We start from the raw sequence: 8,342 nt of genomic DNA, 5'->3' as shown, positions 1-8,342 counted from the left end.
GCAGTGTGCCACATTTAAACTAAAAAGAAACGTAGGATAAGATACTGCCTTCCCTAGTAAGTTTCCAGATGTGGTCATTCCAAAATGCATATTTATTGGCAATAGATGGTAGCGTAGCTTATTTAGTGGATCTAAGTCTAAACAAATTTGTGTTATTGCAGGATGCTTGATTGCTGACACTAGCCCTTTGTAGTAACCGATGTAAAGCAAGCATTAGATTGCTTCCAACTTACAGGCTTCAAGAGCAGATGTGAAGGCCAGTATTAAAATATGCAAAATCTTGAGAACCTGCTGTTGTAAGAGAACCTGCAGTGTAGCATCTCAATCTTAATGTCTTCTTGTGAAGACCTTTAACATGTTCCTCGGACAAATGTCTTATAACTTTTCAGCTTGAGAGGTAGTAGTAGTAGTATGTATTGTTGAATAAGGCGGACTTAGCCTTGCATAGCTGCCAGCAATTGCTCCGCCTAATCGTCCCCAATACCATATCAAATCTCTCAAAGTCATAACACCTCACTTAGTCCTAAAATAACAGACACGCAATGTCACCACACCTCACTTAGTCCTGTGGACTGCAAGAATCCGAGTAGGAGATGAGACACATCTCTTCGCACAATCCAGTGGTCCCTAGAAAAAATAATGTCCTCCGATGTAGCATGGGCACTCCTACTACTTGAATTGGTGTGAATGTTGGCTACCTGGCAGTTCGTTTAAACTGCGGCATAAATACCAATAAGTGACCAGGGGACGATGACGTGCAAGTGCTTGGGTATTGTCCTCCATGTTATTTCCACGTTCCTGAACAATGTAAAAGGAATATACCAAATGAAGGAGACAGTTTTTAGTTTTATTTATTCCCAGTTTCAAGGCCATAGAAGACGACATATCAGAGGTGCTCAGCACAAACATTGTAGGTGCATCCAGATGCTTGTTGAGACCCCTGTCACTGAAAAGTAAAAAAGAAATAGCATTTTGAAAACTGGTCAAGCACTACATATATTTCCTTAGGAGCCTCCCATTCACAATTCAAATGAACAAACAGCTTAAACACAGTACACTATTATTGTGTTGCTTGCGTGTATGTTTTTTAGTATGCGTGTGAACACTGACGTTTCTGCTGTATCTTTTTTCCTTTATTTTTTTTCTTGTACGCACGTGGCAGAATTCTCTTATGTTATTATTCTTCGTTTAATCTGCTCAGGTACCACACCCCTCATTAATGTCAGTGCGGCCATAAGGGTATCTTGAATAAATAAACATAGAACACCAAATACATGGTGCTACATCTAGAAATTAACGTTCCTGTAGCAGTTAAAAATTGATAAAATAAATAATAAAATGGCACATTTCCACACATTTCCTAATACAAATAAAAACACGGCCAACTCCAGCTTTCTTCAAAATTTTGTACTATACCAGTCTCTTTGAACCAGGCAAAAAAACTGTAAGAATCTTGAAAACAATTTTATTTGCACGTAAATTGCAGACAGCTTAAAGGAGCCATGAAGAGAAAACACAAGTTTGGTTCATTCAAAAGATTGTCTCGTTAGAATCATACTGACACCACTTTTAACGTAAACTTCGCTCAAATAAGCTACATAATTACGAAAAACGGGAATGGTCATGCGACCCACCAGCTCATTCCCCGCAACAGAACCTATGATGTCACATGAGCTAAGCTCTGCGATTGGTGGAGGCTGGCAGAAGCAGACACAAATTAGGTAGAGCTGTAATTACAAACTAGACGAACGAGCGATTTCCGCTTAAATTTAGGGCACATTCTTTACAAAGCAATAAGAATGATGGGACAAACAGTGGAAATTATGAAAGCACATGTAAACATAGAAGTACTGATGCATTCTGCTGTTCGTACTGTGCACAGCATGCTTGGTTTAGCAGCACAGCACTACGGGGCTTGGGGCTGTCTCAGACGACACTGGCCGATTGACGCAAGCAACCTTGTTTTACATGACCCCATTTGTCGAGCGAGCACTGTTTCAGGGAACGAATATTTTCTCCCAGAACAAAAACAAGCCAGGTTTAAATGCGGGCAAACACAAACCAAACGCTTGCCACGGTATGGTGGCGCCATCTAGGTTACGGAACGTAAAAAAACGCGGGAACAAACCAACACCGCTGTACAGGGTGGAGACAACCTTTGAACGGTCCCGTCCCACCGCAATTGGGCCAACGGGCTCAACGCGTTATTCTTTTCGTTTCCCACGAGACCTAGCAACGCGAAACAGACAATATGATTCAAACTTCTTCAGTAAACCGCGTTGCGGTGATAATTTTAGCGCGGTTTTGACACAATGACTTGCTTCGGCGGCGAGCGAGCAACCGAAAATGGCGGCGCCAGCGTATACGTGTCTCTACCCTGTACGGCGGATGCGTCAATCAAGGTACTCTAGGCTGCAGAGCGGTCGGTTCCTGTGATGTCACTTGGGACCACGAAAACGCACGATTGAGCGGGAAAATCAAAATTTTAACCTAAATTGTTTAATTTCTCAGTGAATAAAGCACCGTTTGTATCCGGACAAGCGCTGGGGGCACTATAAAACACGAAATCTTTCGAATAAAACCAACTTGCATTTTCTCTTCATGGCTCCTTTAACTTAGGTGTCGCAGAAGCTGTTGTACAACAATGACTTACTTGCTCGTCTCTGTTTTTCTGATTTTGCCCTTCTACGAACAAGTCACATCCTACAGTCGCAATGAGGTTGGTCGACCTGTTAACAGTTACAAAATAGAAAGCTATTGTATTGTGCTTATTTCTAACATTATTTTAAAGTTCTTACTCTCACTCCTGTGACACCTAAGGCTGATTCAGCTGGAGAGCAGCCCTATGTTGGCAGCAAATTCTATATAGTGGTATGAAGTGGCAAAGATTTGGCAAAACAAAGCTTTTTTTGTGATGTAAGGATGATACTCTACCAGGTGAGCGCAAGGGTGGAGATTGCTTCACCTTTGCACGATAATGCATTAATCACGACTAAGTTCAGTTAGGTGTCCTCGACATTTCAGAGAAGTGCCGAGCAAAAACTGTTTTGAAGAACAACTCAGAAATACTAATGGCCAGAAATGGGCGGCTGGGCGGCCAGAATGTTACGGTCTCTCTTAACTCCAAACTAAAAACAAGTCAGCTTAAAACAAGTAAAAATACCTTAAAGGAGTAGCACCACTATTAAACGTGCATAGCATGATTAGGCTCTACTTAAAAGGAGTACTTGAAATATCAAAGCTGAGATAACTATGCAAAAAGTTTCCTTTGTAGCTGCAGATTTTAGTAGCAACCATTCAGTATAACATATTTTAAATCAATTTTAATATTTGCATGCACAAGAAAGCTCCGAATGAATACCCTTTCGACACTGGCATAAGCAAGATACGTGGAGTGCCTCGCCATGCAGTTCGCCCCAAACTGCCGACATTAGGGCTCCAGTGACTTAGCCAAGTTCCAACACACTGGCTGCTGATGTTGCACGCTGCACTGCCTTGTGAATCATGTCACAGTTTTGGGACTGATATCGTGTGGCCCAGACGTGTGCGGCCATGGCCAGCTTGGGCCACTCTAGGGCACACATCTAGTCTGACCATGATGCAATGAGAACAGCGACATCAAGAGTGCCATTCTCTCATGGCGGCCGCCTTGGTGTTCGTTCTGTCCAAGCCAAAACTGACACGAATAAACAAGGCTCAAAATAATTATATATACTGAGGTTGACTATCTAATGTTCCAATCTATGATTCCTGGGCTGGTAGGCACCCATAGAAATGGGAAAAATGTAACACGAAATTTCATACCAGTACTTTTTTAGAATATTTACATAGACAAATGAACTGCAAGCTAATGACCCTTTCTGCCAGTTGTTGCCCCCATCTGTCCACCATTCCTCAGCTGAGCATGAAAGACTGGTACAATAAAGTGTCAAGTTGAGATCTGACAAGTTTGCAAGCTCAGTGATTCACATTGAACTTTTTGTGAACTTTCTTTACAAGGATTTAACCTATAACCACTCCTCCCTGGCTTGGCTCATGTACAATGCTTAAGCTTCACGCACATACTGTACTTGGTACAGTTTCATTTACTAAAGTGAAGCCTCCAGCCTCTCGCTGATGTGTCTGTAGTCCACCCAAAATGCACTGCAGAAAGCCAACTTTTTCTAATGATGACGATCGTGGGTGAAGTGAACGCTTCCCGTGATCTGAATTGAACCTGGGTCCCTCATGTTATAAAGCTGACATCTATCCCATTGCGTCATTCCAGCACAGTCGAAGCAATCTGGATTTGCATAGAAGTGGAAAATTACACAGGAAATGTACACCTCCATCTAACGACAATGGTTGTACACTACAGAAGGTCATGGATTGCCTGCATCAGTAAAGCTCTAGAGAGCACAACTGCAGCGCATCAGACCGTCCCAATAAGAAACAGGTGTTCAGTACTGGGCTGGTTAATTTGGTGTTGGACTTGGTTTCGGAAAGCTTCACATCCCTCATTTTTGTCGTTTCAACAGATGGGCAGTTGATTTTTTGTTAAGTCTTCCCGTCAGTAACTAGGACACAGCTACATATTTGGTTGTCATACTACCAGGGTGGTCTGCGAGCAGACACAGTCTGTCTGCGGCTAATTTCGAGTGTACCACAAAACGACCCACTTGTGGAGGCATTCACCTGCTTTCCATGGGTACCCAGAAAGGATGTAGACCAAGCCTTGCTCTCCAGGCCCTGCACCAACATCGTAGGGGCCAAGTCCAAGCACTTCTTTTTTTCCACTGGAAGCCCTCCTATGCAGATGCTGCAGGAACAGGATTAAATGCTGTGTCAGCACAACTGAAAGTTGGGTAGGCTAATAATACATCTTTGAAAAACAAAATGCGTAAAAGATGGCGACGTGGAATAAGACCACACAGGTCAACCGACTACAAGAAAAAGAACACACATACAGCACATTGTTTTGTGTTTTCTGCAAAAGCAGAAGTGGGCAATCTCTGCCGCATTGTTAATAACAAGGATTATTGAAGTAAAGGGAGGAACGAGTGCAGTGTTAACCTTGCGCAGCCTTTAGTTCATTGTACGATTGGCATGGTTTACAGAATTCCGTTGTCATGTAAGTCCGTGTATGTGGGCCAGACAGGACGCCGTCTAAGCGTCCATCTCGGAGAGCACTTGTTTACGGTAACGAAATCAACGGGTGCAAATCTTCCTGCACATGATAAAAAGTGTGGGTGCCACCCTTTGTTTGACGAGGCTGTGGTGTGTCCCTCCTGCCTGTACGCGTTATTTGTGTGCTTTCAAATTTTCAGTGGCTTTATGCCCTGCCACATCCTATTTGTCCCATATGCAGCTTCTTCCATTCACCTTCAATGTACACTTTACTCACAGTTGCTCCTGGTGCCTCCTCATAAAGGGCCCAAAATGCCGCTTAACCTTCACAGCCCCTTGGACGATCTGATTCTGCCGCTGTCATTTGGTCTATCCTTTCTCTCTCCCTCTTCCGTCTTTTTTGGCTCACGATTTCACGCTTTTGTTTTTCCCTTTGGCCGCGATATCCCTACGTTCTCTGTACAGAAGCGACGTTTTCCATTCATCTCCCGCAACGCAACTGAACTGCCCGAAGAGCTAGAACGTTGATGCGTGCACACGGCATACTCGTGAGATTAACACTATCAAACACATGCATACTTACGATCGAGGCACTGCACTTCAAACATCCAGGACAGCGCTTCGGGGAGTACAGGCCACCGGTTCGATCAAACTTGAGCAATGTTATGGGCTCCTACACAAAAGGAAAAATGAAACGCTTGAAACTGCGGCCGGAGTGTGAAAGGACATAGCATCGTAATTTGAATTGAGCGTGTGCTGCATACTTGGGCGAGAAACAGGGAGTGGGAAAAGAATCCACACGTACTACGTTGGATACACGAAGCAGGTGTTGGTTTGCGCGCCAACGTCTGGTTTGTCGTTTTCCACTGTGTCTGTTCCTCGCCCAAGTATGCAGCGCACGCTAAATTTGATTCAAGATTATACAAAAATCGTTAACATCACAATACAGCTAGGAGGCCGAGCTAGGCGGCCACGTAAGCAAGAATTCACGCAGCTTTAGGGTACACAGTACAGTGGTATAAACACAAAAACTACAACAAACATAAAATAGCGATGTTACTGACCTTGCTGGGAAAATGAGCGCATCGATGCCCTCTTTTCCGCTCTTCCATGTCTGTGACTGCAAACGCCGGAGACCGGCATGGCTGATCTACGCTGAGCTCAGGTACAGGAGGCGATGGCTCAGGCTGCAAGTCTCTCTTGAAATGTCGTAGTAGGTATGTCGGATACGGAGATCGCACCAATACTAGCATTCACGGTATATTCACGCATCTGCAGCTTCACTTGGCAGCAATCAACACAAACACACGCTGGGTACTCAAATCGTTCACTCGGGGGACCCAGGGAAATGCTGCGCCTACTTCGGCGTTGTCCCTAGGCGCTCAAAAACAAGCCCAGTGACGTCACGTTTTGATCACGTGACCCTAGGATTTCTTTCCTCCTTTTAGCCGCTCCGCCTCTGTGCCACCGCCACCTCCTCCCCCTGACCCAGCCGTAAAATAAAGTGGTTATCTCTCTCTCTCTCTCTCTCTCTCTCTCTCTCTCTCTCTCTCTCTCTCTCTACCACTGGTGTGTTTACCAGGCGGAGAGCGCACGGGTCGGCGGAGGCGGCAACGTTGAGCTGCTCCCAACGTTTTTAGATTAGCTCGCAACGCGTTAAACCTTACGATCAATAAATCAACCAAGAAAGACACAAGTACGCCCCTCCAAGGTCATGCCCAATGATTATCACTTAAAAAAATGAAAGCTCACACTTCTAGCAACAATGATGAAGTCAAGGTAGTTGCGGCAGCAAAGAAGAAACAAATTTGATGCACTCGTGAACCTAAACCTTCGTGATGGTCGTGAAGGTTGCGTCCAGCTTCACTGCCTTCAAGTCTTACGCGTTCGTGGGAGCTTCTTTCATTTTTTATTAATAAATCCAACTATTGTTGCACCACTTCGTTTCCAAGCGGCTCACTTGATCAGTTTTGTTGCGATTGTAAATATGTTCCTGGGAAAATGTACCTACTGCATTTGCTTCCACAGAATAAATAAAATTGACGGGGCGTTTTTTCTTGATTCCAAGTAGATGGTTGACTATTGTAGGCTTTTCCGCAGTTTCAGTAGCGTAAGACGTGTTCGGGTATGCTTTAAATATTATTGAGCTACAAGGGATCCCGTACTGGCGAAAAATAAACGGCCATTTGATCGGGAAGCAGCCGAAGACAAGCGGACTGTGCAGTGTTTTCCTCGCCTTTTTTTTCGTCTTCAGTACTGCTTGTTTCTCGTCATAATGTCGTTAAAAATGTATAGCTTTTGTCACTAAAGCCTAAAATTATATAGAAGTTGGATTTTGCATGTCATAGAAGAACGTTAACGGAGTGCGGTGGTCGTTCACCGGCGCCTTTCCACGCAAGGAGTAGCAGACGACGCGCCGAAACCGATCTCAACGCTACCGCAGCGTCACCGCCTGGTCGGCGGCAGCACCGGCCCGCGCCGCGGTACTGGCAGGCATCGCTCTTTGCCAACTGACCTAATCTAAAAACGTTGGCTTCTCCCCACAAAATACTCGGAGTTGCCACTGGCGCCACCTCGGGGCTTTGAAAGAAACTTTCTCAGCGATGACGCATTCGGGCTCTCATTGGCTGTGGCCGCACGACGGTCGCAACGGTGGCGCGGCTGCATCTGGCTTGCCAGTCGCACGTCGTGAGCCTCCTCCGAACAGCGAACGACGCCAAAACCGGTCCTAACGATCAGTCGTAACGATCAGTCACATGCGAATCGCATGCACCAGTCGTCCATGTGTCCGCGCTTTATGTTGGCGGAGATGTTCGGGATTGTGTTCTGTCCGTGCTCTGTGTGGTGGTTAAGTTAAATTTCCCGTGCGACCTCTGTCGATACCTCAAAGCTTTCCGCGACGTAAGTTGCCGCTCGTGGAAATAAACAGACCCACATAATCAAACGAGACAGAAATTACCTACTACTGTTACCTTCGGGGATCGAGTCAATACATGATCCGTATCTCCTGAGCGACCTCCGGAGAAATAACTTAGGATTTATCTTTACTACAGCTACAATGTACTAACATTTTCACATCAGACCAGACTTGTCGTGATTATTACGTCCTGATATACCTCCGCAGGCATATCACTTATGAGATCATTACCACGTTGACTATATAGTACGAGGTATCCATATCTGCACTTTTCTCCAGCCTACCTAGGGATGAAAAAGATTTATGAGCCACTCCAGTC

General features: G+C 45.0%; 1 long non-coding RNA gene across 1 annotated transcript; it reads right to left on the bottom strand.

Annotated features, from left to right (window-relative positions):
- Positions 1–867: 867 nt before the first annotated feature.
- Positions 868–6,524, bottom strand: LOC144144180 (uncharacterized). The gene is made up of 4 exons (XR_013317186.1): positions 6,171–6,524; positions 5,690–5,779; positions 4,675–4,798; positions 868–946 (listed from the first exon to the last, which is right to left on the bottom strand). It is a non-coding gene; the product is annotated as an uncharacterized LOC144144180 (long non-coding RNA).
- Positions 6,525–8,342: the final 1,818 nt, after the last annotated feature.

Source organism: Haemaphysalis longicornis, unplaced genomic scaffold, assembly GCF_048455015.1.
Source record: "Haemaphysalis longicornis isolate Haplotype H1 unplaced genomic scaffold, Haemaphysalis longicornis Haplotype H1 scaffold_64, whole genome shotgun sequence".
Taxonomy (NCBI): domain Eukaryota; kingdom Metazoa; phylum Arthropoda; class Arachnida; order Ixodida; family Ixodidae; genus Haemaphysalis; species Haemaphysalis longicornis.
Note: the sequence above shows the minus strand (reverse complement) of the source record. Positions and strands in the feature narration are given on the sequence as shown.